General features: G+C 39.9%; 1 pseudogene; it reads right to left on the minus strand.

The window, feature by feature from the left end:
• Positions 1 to 862: 862 nt before the first annotated feature.
• Positions 863 to 2,126, minus strand: LOC148038913 (uncharacterized; annotated as a pseudogene).
• Positions 2,127 to 18,766: the final 16,640 nt, after the last annotated feature.

The following is an 18,766-nucleotide window of genomic DNA, read 5'->3' on the forward strand; positions in this document are numbered from 1 at the left end:
GGGATGTAACTTTATCCTGCCTTCATTGAAGTCTTTTGGAATTGGATTGTTCTTGACACATTGGTTTGCAAATGCAAAATTTTTTGCTCCACAAGACTCCCACAAGGCTGGAAGACCTCCACATTTAACTTGTCTGGGTCAAGTGACTCTTTAGAGACTTCTCTCTCCATCATGACATACTAAACTCTTCAATAGAAAAGGGTCTAGCTAGTAAGGTGGTAGTTTCTTCACCAATAACTACCTCTAATGACTTGAGCAATTTTTCTAGTTTGTCCCTACAATCTTCATCTACCTTGGTGGGGAACCAACAATACTAGATAAGTGTTTGACAAGGAGACCCATAATTGACACATCATCGTACATTGTTACACCCTCATCATTCTCAATTAGAAAAATGGCCTCTTTTCTTTGCTTGAACTATAGGGCCTTGAAAAAGGTAGTAGTCGAGGCATCTTTGTCAAGTAGATTGTGACCCTTTGGCTGTGTTTGAATAGTTGTAGCTTTATGCCTCTCCTTCGTTCAAATAAAATATTCAACTACCTAAAAAAGATGAGCAAGATCAAGATCATTAGGGTAATCAACACAAGAGTGAGCATAAGAGCCCCTTTTGGATTTAGTTGCAACCTCTAGTTGATTTCTTCACATCTTGGCTAGTTGTTTTCCAAGAGCCTTGGCTAGTTTAGCTTTGAGGATGCCAATGTTTATAATCTATCATTGTTCAATACACCCCCTATCTTGGAGCCCCACTCCAAGCATGAGAGTGTTCTACATTGACAAAAACATTGTTACTTTGGGCAAATGTAGTATAAGTACATATAGATGGCAGGTACAAAGAGGTAGCAACATATTGATACCACTTCTCTCAAAGACTAGGATCTTCAACTCTTAGCAAACGTCGAGTTTTCTTGATGAGTTTTTCATTGACACTATAGTATGCCTCACCCCACTTGATTCTAAACTCAGAGTCGAAGATTTGTGTATGTTTATGTTCGATCGCTCGCACAGCCATATCATACTCGTCCTGCACTTGGTAATTAGGGGCAACATCATTGCGTTAGGAAAAAATGCATCAGGAAAAACATTGTTAAGATAGCTTGAAGAACTACCTACCTTCCACATAATGTGGGCTAGTGCAATCAATGGTGCCTTGTACCATGTGGGAATGGGCATCAACTTTCTGTGTGCTTGCACCCATCCCTTTGCCTCATCAGTTAGCTTGTCAAAAATAGTTGCATGGTCAGCCTACCCCAGCATCCTTGCTTCACAAACAAGGTCTAGATACGAGGTATGGATAACCCCCTTTTGTGCCAGCCTGTGTACATTCTGTATTAGGATCTCATACATATTAGGATCTCATGAATATGGTCCATTGCATACCTGTTTGTACGAGAAATAGCTGACAAAATCTCCCCCTCTGCCACACTTGTCACTTTCACAAGGCAACAGTCAACGCACACATGTTGCCTCGCATTATCTGGAAAGGCTATTGCAAACAGTCAATTATGTTAAGGATGATGTAAGAAACATACACATTGTAGAATATTAAGGTCCTACCGTTTAGGGCCACTCACATGTGCATATCTCATTCATCCATGCTGTGAGATGATGGTTACCATCCCAAACATAAAACATGCAATTTGATAAAAAGGCCCAATCCGTGTCGCTAATTTCTGCCTCAAAGTCCTCATGCTTCTTTAGCCAATGGGGATCCCACTCAGTTCTAATCACATCATCAACCTCCTTGCACCGGCGCCTTAGAGTCTCTAATGACACTATAAATATACCCATCCCTCTAACATACCCGTTGCTAAAAAAGGTTTTTGAGAGTTGCTTGTACCTCGATGTGACTTGTCTAATTGTAGGCATGGAAACCAAATGACATAATGGGATGGGTGGCAAAGGGGTGGATGTTCGCAAGTGACTATGAAAGTGGTCTCATCAATCGTTTCACTAGCATCTAGCACGTGCTTCTTTTCAGTTCTTGGTGTTCGATTCTTCTTGGGTTGCATATGGCCATGCCCTTGTTGTGCACTAAAGGACTCAATGCTTTGATGGTCATTACTTTCCTCGTTAGTATCACTCTCTGATAGTACGAGCTTTCTCTTGCCCTTCCTTGCCTGCGTCATCGAAGCATGTCCACCTTCTCATGATGTCACTCCTTCCACAGTTGCTTGTAGCTCGGTAGAAGTCAATGATCGTGTTTGTGTTACTCTTCTTCTCGCTCTTGGAGGGCGACTCCCCCCTTGCGACTACATGTTGCCGATGGCAATAGCCTATCGTCCTGTTCTAGATCGTGGAGGCAAGTCTGAGTCCTTGGGAGACTCGTCCAGTTGTCGCTCTCTTTCCTGCAAACAATGATGCAAAATAGGATAAGAGGGGGAGATAGAGCAATCATTAAAAAAATCAAGAGAGGATCTGCTTAACGTTTGTTCAATTGGCCATTGCACGATTGTGTTTTCCTCAACATTAATCTCAGTATTGCCTTTGCCATGGACCTTTACACCCCTCTAATACACAATGGTGATAAGAACTCCCACTTGTCTAGGGAGCAAGCTCGATGAGGGAAACGTTTGTCGGACTAAACCTTCTGCAATCCTTTCATCGCCCTCGTAAAGGGTGACATAATCTTGTCTTTTGAAATCAGATTTGGCCATGATAGAGGGGCCTAGGGTTACTTCTTACAGATATATTGCTTTCTCAATTTCCTGCCAATGAAATACCAATTGAGAGAGAGAGAGATGACATTGGGGAGAGGAAGAGGGGGGGAAGGAAGAGATGACATTGGGATAAGAGAGTGAGAGATAAAGAGAGAGAGTGAGAGGCAAATACAGGGAGAGAGAGCGAGAGTGAGAGCGAGGGAGAGGGAGAGAGACAGAGAGAGTGGAGAGGAAGGAGGAGATAGAGAGAGGGAGGAAGGTGGGGATAGATTGAGAGAGAGTGTGTGTGTCTGTGTGTGTCTGTGTGCATGTGCGTGTGTGTGTGAATGAGTGAGTGAGAGAGAGAGAGTGGGAGGGAGGAGAGAGAGGGAAAAAGCCTAGGATAGAATGGTGAGACAGAGTATGTGTGACTGTGTTAGAGAGAGAGGTGTGGAGAGAGAGGGGGGAGAGAGAGACGGAACCGTACTGAGGGTAGGGGATAGAAAACAAGAAGTTGAATTGCAAGCGAGAGGGGGTTCCTTTTAAATACAAAGGAGAGAGAGTGAGGGAGGGATAGAGAGAGAGAGAGTCACATATTGAGAGTGGAATGATTTGCAATGTGAAAAGGGGGGGAATGGGTCTTTTTATAGGTAAAGGAGAGAGAAAATAGGGGGAGAGAGAAAGAGTGATAAAAGAGAGGGGAAAGAGAAAGAGCATGTGATATGTGTAAATTTCTCACCAGAAAGGGGTTGCCGGCAACCCCTTGTGAGACGATTTATTTTTTTGATGACCCATTCTTGGATAGTAAATTTTGGCCCAACAAGATTTGTGGTTTTTTTTTCGCCCATTAAGAGACTGCTGGTGACCCTTTTTTGTGAAAAACAAACCACAAATCCAAGAATATACAGCAGCATGGGGAGAATAGGGACCAATAGGATATGGGTTTTTTTGTTCTTGGGTGAAAAAAAAAAACTTGTACCGTATTGGTTCCTATCCTCCTCATGCGGTGTATTCTTGGATCTGTGAATTGTTTTTTCACCAAAAAGGAGTTGCCAGTAGCCCCTTATTAGGCGAAGAAAACCCACAAATCCAATTGGGTGAAAAGTTACTCTCGCAAGGAATGTGTCACCAAATTTTTTTTTCATTTAATAAGGGATTGCCGGCAACTCCTTTCTGGCGAGAAAAAATTACACACATCACATGCCCTCTCTCTCATCACCCTTTCTCTCGCCCCCCTATTTTCTCAACTAATTAACAAATATTTACTTAATTAACTTTACGAGCGAATAAGAGAGATAATTTTCCAAATAGTAGATATTCACACTCCTAGAAGCATAATATGAGATAGTCATACAAAGTAGAACCTTATACACACTCGTTCAAACATTGCTTTATTCATGTTGCCTCTCTCTCTCATCCCTCTCCCATCACTTTGTTATTCTCTCTTCCCTTGCCCAATTAGATTTGTGGTTTTTTTTTCACCCATTAAGGGGCTGTTGGCAACCTCTTTTTGGTGAAAAAACAAACCACAAATCCGAGAATATACAACATGGGGAAAATAGGGACCAATAGGGTATGGGTTTTTTTCCCACTCTTGGGTGAAAAGAAAAACATGTATCCTATTGGTCCCTATTCTCGAATTTTTGGTTTGTTTTTTCACCAAAAAGAGATCGTCGACAACCCCTTATAAGGCGAAGAAAACCCACAAATCTAGTTGGGTGAAAAGTTACTCTCGCAAGGAATGGGTCGCCATAAAATTTTTCGTTCGGTAAGGGGCTGACGATGACCCCTTTCTGGCAAGAAAAAATTACACACATCACATACCCTCTCTCTCATCACCCTTTCTCTCTCCCCCATTATCTCAACTAATTAAAAAATATTTACCTAATTAACTTTACGAGTGAAAGAGAGAGATATAATTTTCTAAATAGTAGATCTTTACACTCCTAGAAGTATTATATGAGATAGTCATACAAAGTAGAAGCTTATACACACTCAAACATTGCTTTATTCATGTTGTCTCTCGCTCTCATCCCTCTCCCATCACTTTGTTACTCTCTCTTCCCCCACCACTTTGTTATTCTCACTTCCCTCGCCCAACTAGATTCGTGGTTTTTATTTCTCCAATTAAGGGGCTGTCAGTGACCCCTTTTTGGCAAAAAAACTAACCACAAATCTGAGAATATACAACATGGGGAGAATAGAAAAAAACATGTATCCTATTGGTCCCTATTCTCCCCATGTTGTATATTCTCGGATTTGTGGTTTGTTTTTCGGCCAAAAAGGGGTCGCGTGGTAGCCCCTTATTAGGTGAAGAAAACCCACAAATCCAATTGGGAAAAAAGTTACTCGCACAAGGAATGGGCCCCCATTACTTAGTTTATTTTAATAAACAATGTGCATATACATTCCAAAGAAAACTTATTTATGTTGCACATTTTTAAAAGCTAGATCTAATTATGAAACTTGTTCTACTTATGAAGATAATTATTATTATTAATGAGGTATTATATACATGTTCTTCATGCAAAAAAGACTTGGAAAACCCTGCCAAGACAAGCTTATTAAAACTATGTTTATAGTATAGAACAACAAAAAGACTGTGGGTTGGTCAAGGGGGCACTGGCGCCCCCTTTCTAACGCAAGTTTCTAGGTTGGATGGGGGGAAGGTTTTTGGTGCTTACCTACGTCTGCTCGCCTGTCGCACTATGTCCCTCCCCGCCGACGTCCGTCCTTCGCGCACTCTCTCTCTCTAGGTGGGGGGAATCTCTCTCACTCATATAAAGAAAAAAAAAGTAAAAAGTGTTATTTAACTTTTCTTAGATTGAAAATTTAATTAAATAACTAATTAATAATTATTATTAATTAAGTAAATAATTAATTAATTATGAACTAATTAATTAACTCTCTAGATGGGGAGAATCTCTCTCACTTATATAAAGATAAAAAAAGCAAAAAGCATTATTTAATTTTTTTCTAGATTGAAAAATTAATCAACCAACTAATCAATAATGATTAATAATTAAGTAAATAATTAATTGATTATGAACTAATCAATTAACTATTAATAAATTAGTTAATTTTTTATTTTAACAAGTTAAGTAAAAAATCAAAAAGCATTATTTAATTTCTTCTAAATTCAAAAATTAATTAACTAAATAATCAATAGGAATTAATCATTAAATAACTAATTAACTAAATAATTAATTAACTATGAACTAATTAACTAACTATTAACAAATTAGTTAATTTTAAAGATTTAAAAAAAGTAAAAAGTGTTATTTAATTTTTTTAGATTGAAAATTAATTGACTAACTAATTAATAATGATTATTAATTAATTAAAAATCAAAAAGTATTATTTAATTTCTCCTAAATTTAGAAATCAATTAGCTAACTAATCAATAGTGATTAATAATTAAATAACTAATTAACTAAGTAATCAATTAACCATGAACTAATTAACTAACCATTAATAAATTAGTTAATTTGTTATTAATTAATTAAGTAACTAACAAAAATTAAATAATACCTTTTGTAATTAATTAATTAATTAATTAAATTAAATTTTAATAATTAATTAATTAATTAATTAATTAAGCAACTAATTAACCAACAAATTAATAGCCAGCTCATAATTAATTATCTAATTAAAAACCAAGTAACTAATTAAGTAACCATTTAACCAATTAAGAAATTACTTATTAATTAACAAATAACATTATATTTTATATTAGTTATTTTAATAATTAATTAATTAATTAATATAAATAGTTAATAAATAACTAATTTATATATTAGCTATTAATTAATTACTTAGCCAATTAAATTATATATTGATCGATTATTTAAAATTAATAACTATTTGTTTAAAATTAATAACTATGAATTAGAAAACAATTAGTAATTACTAATAACTAGTTACTTAAAATTAATAAATAGTTTATTAAAATGAATACCTAATAAATAATAATATATTACTTATTAATTAGTTATGAATTACTTAAATATATTTAATTAGTTCTAAATTAGTTTTTAACAACCAATAAATATTTTTTATTTAAGTATTAATTACTAATTGTAATATCATATATTTATTTTATTAAAAATATTAAATAATTTTATGAAATAATTATTTAGTAATTAAAAATATTTATAATCTAATTAATTAATATAAATCTATTAATTAAAATTTTATTGATTCAATATAAATCAAATAATATTTAAAAAGATGGTATCTGTTACTTCATTAATTAGATAGTGTATCAATCAAATTATATCAATTAAGTTAATAATTAATTTTTTAATTCATAATAATGAGCTTGTTTAATAATTCATGTATATCAACTAGCTTATAAATTAATTAGCTATTATAGTAATCAATTAGTATGAAGTGAACCATTTGTATATTAATATTACTTAACTTGTTTATTAATTTATATATTACTATTAATCATTTCATATACGTCAATGTATTGTAATAGTAATACTAATTAATAAGTTAGTATGATTGTACATTAATACGTTAGTTGTATGGGATTTTTTTTAAAAAGGAATGAAGAGAGAGTGCAAGTGCATGTGAATTAGGATCGTTCTGTCCACATCGAGAAAGTGGTCGTCGGCGCGCCTACATCATCTATCTTAGTTATTTAGGTTTAGGGTCTAAGGTATAAGAGAGAGAGTGCATGTGGGCTAGGATGGTTGATGAGTGAGAGTGCATGTGGATTGGGATCATTTTGTCGCCAAAGAAGGGGTCGCCGCTAGCCCAACATTTGTGGTGTAGAAAAATATGACTAGCACCCCCCCCCCCCCCCCCCCGGGTCCTTTTCTCACATCTCTCTCTTCGTAAGGCACATGTCTCCCAGTCTATATATATATATATCTCTCTCTCTCTCTCTCACATACGTTTAATGCCCCACTATGTCAAAGTGGTTATATAAGGCCACACACCCCCTATGACACAACAGCTCCCCCTCCCCCAAGTTGTGGATTATTTTCTTAATCTCGCAGGTACATACACCGCTCCCTCCCTCCCTCCCTCCCTCCTCCTCCTCCTCCTCCTCCTCCTCCTCCTCCTCCTCACTCTATCCATCACCCCCGATCTCTCTCCCAGGCTCCCTCTTGGTGCTCTCTCTCTGTCTCTCTCTCTCTCTCCATGGCACCCACATCCACTCACAGACACACTCTCTCTCTATCTCCCTCTCTTGCTCTCTCCCTCCTATACAAATCTTTATATCCTCTCTCTCTCTCTCTCTCATGCCAAATACTTTATATATATATAGCACTTGCATGCACACACATGTATGTACACTCTCTATCTCCCTCCCTCTCTCTCTCTCTCTCATGCATACACTTTATATATCCTCCACTCTCTCCCCCTCTCTTGTCTATGACATACACCCCTACGCTAAGTCTTTCAATGACACCCATATCTGACATGAGTATTTGTACATGTGTAGATAGCTTTGGAAATGGATCCAACATCTAGTGCTACACCAAATACCGAGGTCTGCATATTTGTATCGTCCCTCTCTGCCAAACCTATTATGCACTACACAAGTAGTCGGTTCCTCATGTTGAAGAAGGAAGACATTTGCAATGGCAATGGCTCCCGTGTTCTTACTATCACCCATGCAAATGGCCGAATACAAAGCACACCGGTCCATTGTAACAATGACCATGAGGCTATCCAAGTATATGTCCTGGATACCTTGGTCTCACAAGACTATCTTGTCGAACAAGGAAATGGGCCTACATTGCAGCCTTCCCCCACCATAGACCTCACCTAGAGCCCTTGTAGCATTGAGAAAACAACAATCACTATGGAAGCCTCACCACCCCCTTGGACATTGAGAAAAAAAAAACCATCCCTATCACGCTTGATGTGGAAGAGGAGGGAATGCGGCAATCCTCTTATGTTGCAAGTGTGGTTGAGTACATAATGTCTTCGGGGGGCCGATACCAAGTCTTACGTCATTTGCTTCAGAATACGAGCACTATAGAGAGAGTGGAGGAGATCCTAGTTTTTTATGATGGCAATATGGCATACGAGCTTCCACCAATAGCAGACAATATGTGCCCAATGGAGCTTGTGCACTTGTGCCCAATCAGGCTTTCAGCTTTCTTAAGTGTACTTCAAGTGTGGAGATTCAATGTGAGTGCAGCAAGCAATTCCTTAGCGTCTTACCCACTCTCACTTGTTTCGGGCCTGATAGGCTTGTAGATCCATTTTTTGGCCCTTTTCTCAGGGTTTAGGGTTTCCTCGTATGTTGCCTTGCTTGTTTCGGTCAATCAGGTTTTACAGCTCCGCGGTTCACGTCTAAGTCCTTGGGTCTCGCAACTTCCCACTTCTAGCTGCCAAGCGGCTGTGCACTACAATTTCTCTTACTACGTGTGCCAGAATCAAGTTCTGAGTGCCAGAAGGGTTTCGACAATTTGCGCTGATGCGTATTTGCCAGGTTAGGTCAAATTTCTGATAAATTTGACAAAAACTTACACTCAGACCAACTGGTCTGAATTGCAAGGTCCGAGTAGGTTACTTGAACGGGCCGAGGCACAGGGCCGAGGGCCAAATTTCTGGGTTTGACTTACACAGTTTTGATTCGGGCGGGCTGAAATGAAAATTCGAACGGGCTGAACGGCGCTTGGCCGAGGGCTGAATTCGGGATGTGGTCGAGGGCCGAATTTGAGACTCAGACGGGTCACTCGGACGGGTCACTAGGGTTTGGCCGAGTGGGCAGAATGACAAGGGCCGAGGGCCGATTCTGGGACTTGGCCCAGGAAAGGCTACTCGAACGGGCCGAATGCGGCACGCGTAACCTGCGCGAACGTGATTTCGATCGTTTCACCAAATGTAGGCCGACGCCATGGTCATGCACTTCCAGATCCTATCTAGGGAAGTAGAGGGAGAGATTCGTATACGTGAACGGGCCGGTAAGTGCATCGGTGATGCGATCGAATCGATACGGGCTGGAGCTCTCTCTCTCTCTCTCTCTCTCTCTCTCTCTCTCTCTCTCTCTCTCTCTCTCTCTCTCTCTCTCTCTCTCTCTCTCTCTCTCTCTCTCTCTCACTGAAATGGCACAAATGAGCTCTCCCTTGGCCTCCTAGCTCTTATATGCCTTCTCAAGTGTGGCGTTGATGCCCCCACTCACTCACTTGCCGATCTTAGGGATCATTAGTGAGCATTTTACCCATTTTGCATAATTTTTTCCCTGTTTTGCCCTATTTTGAAACAGTAATCCCTACCCTTCTCCGGTTCGATTTCCTAACTCTAACCTATGCTAAATGCAACAAAAATCGAAGGCAAAAAACTGAAATAGATTCTCCATGCTTTCCAATCATCAGAAAACCAAAATATCCCAAAATACTTACTTGTTTTGAAGATCAAAAACACCCAGACTTCCTACCTATCTCAAGCTCCATTTCAGGGATGAATCCCCTACTTCGATGCTCGATATGAGACACGCAAGTGCTCAAGCTTGAATGCGTTGGTCCCGGCAACGAAACCAAAATGTGGAAGCTTTCGCTCAACCGCCAAGACCCACGGACCGCTTATTGTTTCAAACGTTCCAAGTGAGCTCTAATGGCTATCTCTCACCTAGCCGACGCACCATCGATCCTACGAGTGTAGTGAGCTTACCTTGATGCTTGATCAAGTACCCTCCTCTCTCTTGCACTCCGGTAGCTCCACGATTCTTGATGCTAGCTCATGCATCCTCAAGCCTCTTTCATCTCCAAGCTCCATCCTCCATAGCCTCGCACGCAAGATAAGAGAAGAGAAGAGAAGAGGAGATGGTGAAGAGCTTCACCCTCTTGATCCCTCACTCCCACACACACTCACTCCCTCACACTCTCACACTCCCTCTCTCAAGAGCACACACAAGCAAGAAGGAGAGAAGAAGAGAGAAAAAAGAAGACTCTTTTTGCCACACACCAAAAGAATGAGCTTCTCATTTACTTTTCAACTTTATATACAAAACCCTAAATCCCTTTTGGGCGATCATCCCCTTTTTCCCTTTTTTACATGGCTGGCCATAGCCTAGGCCCTTTTTCCCATTTCCCACCACTCTAATTTCATCCTATTCCCAACTAAGGCGTACAATTTGCACAAGAGCGAGCCTGGCGCTCTCTTACAAGGATTCGGGAGCGCTTTCATATTTAATGGTGCACATTTTACTCTTTTGTTGTCTCGTGGCGACACTGAGACTTTCTGAGGGTCGTGCCCAAACATTTAAATTTTTCAGGGTCTGGTTACCGGTCAAGGCGCCTTTCTCTGCTTTCATCCTGCGCCTTTTTTGTTATTTCCTTTTTTCCATTTTCCACTCCTCTGTGCTGCGGAAAACACGGTAATAGTTCTATAATCCACCCTAAGATCTTTCGTAAAGTTCTCCTCAACATATATGCTTAGTTTGATGGGTTTAGCCTCTCTTGCTTAACATTCAAATTGATCTCCTATACTTCATCCTCCACCACTCTGGCATAGTATATTCGTATATTTGCTCAACCTGAATAATAGCCTTCTATCCTTTCTCACATCTAAACTATCCATGCATTGGCCCTCCTCAGTTTCTTGATTTTCAAGTTTCCCTCATTGTCAAGATTCAGGAGGACTGATTCCATAGTCCTGAACCACTTTATACTACTCATTTCCTAACCTATCCTAAAATGCAAATGTTCAAGTTGCTATCTTGACTAGTTTTGATCTACAGGTTGAACATTTTGCTATTCAAGAACTTCATTTTCTCTGCACTTTTGGGCTGCTCCTCATACAATTGAATGATGCTATCAACATCTATTTTAAACATTAAAACCACTTTCTTAAAGAAATAACTCCTCCTCGTCACCCTCTACATCATCCACCAAAATAATTGTTTGTGCATACAGATCCTCAAGAATAATATCTTGACTTGGAATATGACAAAATGCTAATCAAGTATATAGATCAACAATTTCATTATCCTTCTCTAAAGTCTTCAAGAGCATTAATAACCTCAAAACAATGTGAAACTTGCGATTTGATTGCATTCTTTGTGGAAAATTAGAGTTTGCAACAAGAAGAATGTGCACAAGAGGGAGAAGAGAGCTCAAAATATAATAACAAAATCTTGCTTACTAAGTTGCTTAAAGTACAACTTGGGTACACTCTCTCTTCTACCTTGATAGTGACCCATAGGCTATTTATATAGCCTTTGCCAAGCTAGGGTTAGGGTTTCCCCTGCTCCTTAAGGCCATTCACATACATCTTCCCTCATAGACCCTTGCATAGGGTGGATTCCCATGCCTATACTGGTGTGCAAATCGGATGTTGGATACGTATATAGTGAGCGCCGAAAGGTCCCCAAGAACAAAAGAACTCTAGTAAAGCTCATAAAACAAGAAGGAAGATTTGCACGACATGAAGAAAAGAGACAAATTGGGTACAATCTCCCCCCCCCCCCCCATGCCTTGTATGAGCGCTTCGCAAGGCATGTATTTATAGATTTATTCATCTCAAAGCTAAAAAATAGTCCACGTTTTCTTTCTACACACTATTCTCTTTTGCCATTCTTTTTGTTGCACTTGCTTCCTATCACTGTAAGATTCTTGCTCGGTTCATTTGCTAAAATGTCTAGCAATACCTCTTCAAATAACACAGGCGCAAGCACACGTAAATACAAGCTAACTGTTTAGCTAGATCCGATTTACACATCTTGGAGAAGTATAGTATTGATAGATGAGATCAAAGCCAACAGGTTGCGAACACAAGGAATGAAGCATATAGATTTGTGGGTGGATGAAAATATTTATCCCAGGGATCCTTCTACAGGTGAACCACCTCCTTTTTTCAATGTCCATGACTATATAAGATATGTTGGAGAATGTTACAATGGGATGCTTGGCTATTGTATGAGGTTATACTCAACATCTTAACAATATATAGCTCAAATGCACGAAATGAAAAAAGCACTAGAAACTGCACAAACAAATATTTTAGAGTTGACAAGTCAGATTGATGTTTTGAAAAATGTTAACAAGTCATTGCAGGATAAGATAACACGCTTGAGAGAAACTCCACTAGGATTTAGAGAGAGGAAGAGACCATTAAAAAATATAGCCAACTTGTATGAGAGAGCAAAGAAAATGATACTAAATCTTACGAAGAAATATGTCTCTAACATATCAGGCATCAATATCCGAGAGAATGAGGAAAGAATCAAACTTTTGAAGGAAACCATGAATAAGAAATATATTTTGAGGATTCTTAAGTCACCCGAAAATGCGGATTTGAGAGGTCCAACTCTTAAAGAGTTAGTGAAGGACTTAAAAGGCACGGTGAAAGCAAACAAAATTGTAGAGACGTGTGATACTGCGGGTATAAGTCGGAAAGGTTATTGTGCTATCTCTGGATTATGGCTTAAAAATCTTAGACGCAATAGGGTAACTGCATTTGGATTGCCCCGAGCCCTTGTAGTTTTGACTGCAAGAATTGCCATGAATTGTAAGATTCCACATATTTTTGGAGAGTACATTCACATCAAAGGGTCTATGTCCTATGAAAAACAAAAAAAAATGCAATTTTTGATTACAATGCATTTAACAATATATGGGTTGATCTAAAAAAGGAGGAACCACACCGATCCATCCCGAACTTGTGCAAATTGCAATGGTTCACATGTATAAAATCACCGTAGAAGAAAGTTATGGCATTCTAAAGTTTGCCTTGAAGTTGAATGAAGCACAAATTCAAAAGGGACAGAAGATGGAAAGAGTTAGCATTTGCCTCATGAACATGGCATTGGACCATAGCAATGGTGAGGGCCAAGCTCCATTGCATAAGATCCAATCCGAGATGGAGATTTGGTGGATTGGTGTAGCCCAGGTACCAATTGAAAATCATCAAACGTTGAAATGGTTGTTCAACCATACAGGTATTCCAAATATCATTAAGTCTCAAAGTGAAGGCGAAATGTTGGTAGTTGATGGGGTTGGTAATATTAATGTGGAATGGCATATGAGTACTGATTTAAAAACTATCAAATGTATGCTTGGAATATGTAATGGTGCAAATGCAAAATATCCTTGCATTTATTGCATGGAAAGTGTTGGATCTAAAGATTGGAGTAGTTTGCGACCAGTAAGAAGAGCCCCAAATAGAGACTCTATAGATATGAGTAAATTTAAAAATATAGAAGACATTTGGAATCCCATTCTTTCAATCTCTCTTAAGAATGTTCATATTTGTACTTTGCATGCAAAGATTAGAATAATCGATAAGCTTCTCATGTTGCATCTTGACTACGCATATTCCATTAAGCCATTATCTTTATCAGATGAGTATATTGATAAATGCGAGGCATTACTATCGAAAATGGGATTTCATGGAGGCCAAGTTCACTTGAGAAAGGATCCAATGCTTTCACGAAAAACAAGAGATATCTTGGCAGATGTCTCTATGGGAGGCTCAAAAGCTAGATGATTCTTAGGAAACCATTCAGAAAAACAGGTGAATGCGGCTTGGGAGTGTTGGAGAGAGCTATGTGAGATCACAACAAATGTTACAAGCACGCCGAGGCTTGTGTTTCTTAGAATGGAGGTTTGGATACACCTTGATGTTTTTATGAAACTCCGCATGCAATATAAGACAACATATACATATGCGGAAGAGTTCAAAAGATCAATCACAAATCTTGTTCAGGCGATAAAAGAGGCATGGGAAGAAAAAGATATCACTTTTTATCTGGTAAAGTAACAATTATTTAATATGGGTTTATTTTGACTTGTTTTTCAATTGGTATAAAATGAGTGTTACTTTGTATTGCAGCATATTCTTCATATTCATGGGCCTTACTTTGTGGAGGAGCACGGCCCCTTAGCAACTTATAGTAGCCAAGGCATGGAAAAATCCCACTATCAAGCACGCACAAGTTATTTTCGAAGCACAAGGCATGGGGGAGGAGTTACAAAAAGTAATGCTTTGGAGGAGCTATTCAATTGGTTTTTTTGATGACAACTTCAAAGAATGCAGATAAAAGATGGCAATGACACATGAGCAGTCAACTTTTATATATAAGATAGAATATATACAAAGCTAGCTTTCCAAATCTCTCACATTCTCTTCCTCCTCAGGGATCTTTCCTCTATAATGTAGAAATTTTCTTCTCTTGTAGCCAGCTATGGATTTTACATCAGTTCGGTTTGCAGCCAAGGCGTAGGATGTGAAGGCCAAAAAGTATCCTACTCTAGAAGCAAAGTAACCTGGACAGTAGCCAAAAATCCTAATTGCTGCAGTCTTTTCCAAAAACATTACTTTGTGGGCATTATATTATAATCTTGAGAAACCTAAAAGCCTTGTAAGATCTTTAATACAAAGTATGGGCCATGCTGCATCCTCTGAGAAACTACTATGAAGTACTAAAAAGGAATCAGGGTCAATCCTAGCTAAGTAGTGGCCAAGTGCAATGTCTTTCAATATACTACCACCAGTTCTCGATCCTTTGCCACGTCCCAAGAAGTTATCTGAATCAACGATCTCCAACTGCAAATAACACCCATATCAAATGAGCGTGGAACTCAAACCTACCAATGTGTAAAAGCAAATTCGAAATAATCTTACCACTTGGTTTTCATCGTACTCCAATTTAACTGGATTCCACAAATTTATTGATGATGATGTCTCGTTGGTGTTTATCAATTCTTTAACGTGCTCAAACTCCTCTCTTCCAAAATTGGAAATCCCAAGTTGGCTTTGCATGCGATCGAACTCCTCATCAGTAATACTTAACTCTTTCTCAGCATCTTTTGCCTTGTCAAAACAAAGAGAGAGGGCTTCACCAACATCAATAAACTTATCATCTCCAGTTTTGGTATCGAGTTTGAGTATCTCTTCCTTTGATTCATTCTCTGTGTCAACTATCCCATTTGCAGCATCAGAAGTCTCTGCAATAATGGCTAGACAATAATCTTCCCTAAGATTGAAAAGTTTTTGAATATCTGACAATAATATGTACTCCTTCTGGTATAGATGGTAGAGAAGGAACAGTATAGTGAGAACTCTCATCAATTGCAGGGTTTGCATTTCCTTGGCTCTCCTCAATGATGGTCTCAGCTTTGAACTGAGCAACATCCAGCTTCTCAGCAATAGAAGCCTCAAAATCTACATCTACAACCTCCTCTGTTTTCTTTTCATCTACCAGGTCATCTAACATACAAAAGCTAGCAGACTTTTCTCCTTCTAACTGTTGCTCATCAGCTTTCATAGGATATTTGACAAGGGTGAAAACAATAAAAGCAGCAGACTTTGACATAATCTTGCAGTTCTTGGAATGAGTGGAGCACAATATGTCTCTTGCATAAAACCTGTCCAGAGAGTGGGCACCACACCTCCTAGTAAACACTGACTTTTCATTGCCTATTGACCCAATAAGAACATGGACATATTCCTTTGTATCGACTTCAATAGCAAGACTTGCTAGATTTTCAAACTCCAAAAAGTCCTCCAAAAAATATTTTTTACAATATTTCAAAACACTGTCAAGATCCCAATCAGGATTAAAGACATTCTTAACAACTCCATAGAAAGAGAGATCCATGCCATTCTAAAGGATAAAGTCAAGAAGCCTCTCTGATGGAGTGACATCAGTAAGCTCTGATACTCCAAGAACTCTCATTGCAGACTTTCCCTTCCCTAGAGATGTCCTTGGCATTCTGACACTGGTGGTGGAGTATGGGGAAGAAACAGAATGCACAGGCTCATCACATGTTGAAGCCCTTAAGCCTGTAGAAAGCCTTCTCCTTTTCCTACTCCCTGGCAAAACCTTGGAGCCCTCAAAATCTGTAGGTTCAGACATATTTCCAAGGCTTAGATGAGATGCAAATGCTAAAGACGTATGTTGCTACTCGCACCGTATCGAGACAAGAATCTGAGAACGAACGAGAATCTGGGAATGCAAAAGGCCGCACCCAAAACGACGCGAGAAGGCAAACCTGAAAAAAGTGAACACTCGCCCTCACGCCGTATCGGGTTAAGAATCTGGGAATGAATGAGAATCTGGGAGCACAATAGGCCGCACCGAATCGAGACAAGAAGAAGGCTACGCCCGAAACGACGCGAGAAGGCAAACCCGAAAAAAACGAACACTCGCCCTTGCGCCGTATCGGGAGACGAACGCAGAAGTCCGAAAAGGCAACCGAAAAAGCCATACAGATGACCAACACCTCCTTATATAGGGCATGCAATTATACCATGTGGCACTAGCCATTGGGCACCGACATGTGGCATCCACACATGGCACTAGCCATTGGGCACCGGCACGTGGCACTGTCATGATGCGACACGTGGCCGGCAAACACATGGCAAACACGTGGCCCGATCGTTAGTCGACACGTGGCATATAGACATTAGGCAGACACGTGGCACGATCGTTAGTTGACATGTGGCCCGATAGTCAACACGTGGCATAACGTTAGGCGGACACGTGGCATAATTAATGCGAGACACATGTCACGACACGTGGCATTGTTGACGAGGGTATATAAGGGACCCTTTTGCTTACGTGTACACTTTACATTCTCTCAAGCTCTCGCACCGTGCTTGCCCAATACGGACCGATCCCACTTATGTGTGTATTGCGTTCCTCTCCTGTCGCATTGTATTGGTTGCCCTCGCCGATACGAAGCGAGGGTGCTTCTACGTCTTTCCCAGTTTTCTCATTTCACGCCGTTTCGTGGCCCCTTATTCGATACGGAGTGAGGGTGCTTCTACGTCTTTCTCGGTTTCCTCATTTTGCGTCATTTCGTGGCCCCTTGTTCAATACGGAGCGAGAGTGCTTCTACGTCTTTCCCGGTTTCCTCATTTCGCGTCATTTCATAGCCCCTTGTTCAATATGAAGCGATGGCATATTTCAGTGGTCCACATTATTGCCCTCTCGCATCATATCAGGCTGGCTTTTCGTGGGTGTTGGAGTTGTGCTCGTCTCCGATACGGCGAGAATGCTCAGATCCATCTTCCGCGTTTTTTCCTCCTCGCACCATATCGTGCCTACTGCCCACCAAGCAAATGCTATCTTGTCAAATTTTCTAGAAAATTCCTATCTCTCTTTTGTCTTTCTGGCTCTTTTATTTCCTCCTCTGCATGGCAAGGACAAGGCAAACTGCAAGAAAAGTTTATGTAGATAGGAAGGACACTGGGGGTAGAAGGAAGTTACAATTTGATGAATCTAAGGGGGAACTCCCTTCAAATATTGTTGAGACTGGGCCATCAGAGGCCCCAGAGGATATCGCCACAGAGATCCCCCCTACACCAGCTGTTGGTCAGGCATCTTCCATGGAGTTAAAGCATTCCAGTGCAGAGAATGATTCTTCTCTTGAAGTTGAAGAAGATATGGGTGAGGTTTCCCCTGTGAAGGATTCATCCCCTCCAATTGCACCCGAGCCTACTTCTGCTGCAGCCAGTGAGCCTCCCAAGCCACAAAGGAAAAAGAGGAAGTCTCGGTTCTTCTACATGCAGAGGTGTTTCAGTGAGATTAGAAAAGTCCAAAAAGCCACAGAGCACGTGATTCCAAAGGCTGCTTTCATAAGAGTTGTAAAAGAAATCTTTGACAGATTGTCTAGAGTGGCAATTGTCTCTGGTCTTCATAAGAAGTGGCAACTCTCAGCAATTCTTGCTCTACAAGAGGTGGCAGAAGATTTTCTCATTGATTTCATGAACGATGCTTACATTGCCACTGCACATACTCATAGAATTACCCTAATGAATAAAGATTTCAGCATGATCAGCAGAATCAGGTATAGGTTCGATAAAGTGTTGAGGCCCTTGCCTTCCGCCAATCAAAAAGCCTATGACATCCTTAACATTCCCCCGAAATTGTCCAGGAAAGGGAAAAAGCCAAAGGTCGAGGATGTCACTCACCTTTACTCTACAAGGGGTGCTACTCAACAAGAGTCTATCTTGAAAGAAAAAAGGCAGAAGGTCTTGGAAACTGAAGATGAAGTTTACAAGAGGAAAGCCGCATCACTTGGTCCCATCAACTACGAGAGGATGGGTAAAGTGTATGGGCAAATACTTGTGAATGTTTCTGCGGAACCTAAGAAGGAGGATTACCTTAGTATATCTCGCGAGGACAAGCCCATATTGGAGAAAAGGGATGTCCAACT

Source organism: Lygodium microphyllum, chromosome 3 (assembly GCF_053477565.2).
Source record: "Lygodium microphyllum isolate KBCC chromosome 3, Lygodium_microphyllum_v1.1.10, whole genome shotgun sequence".
NCBI lineage: Eukaryota > Viridiplantae > Streptophyta > Polypodiopsida > Schizaeales > Lygodiaceae > Lygodium > Lygodium microphyllum.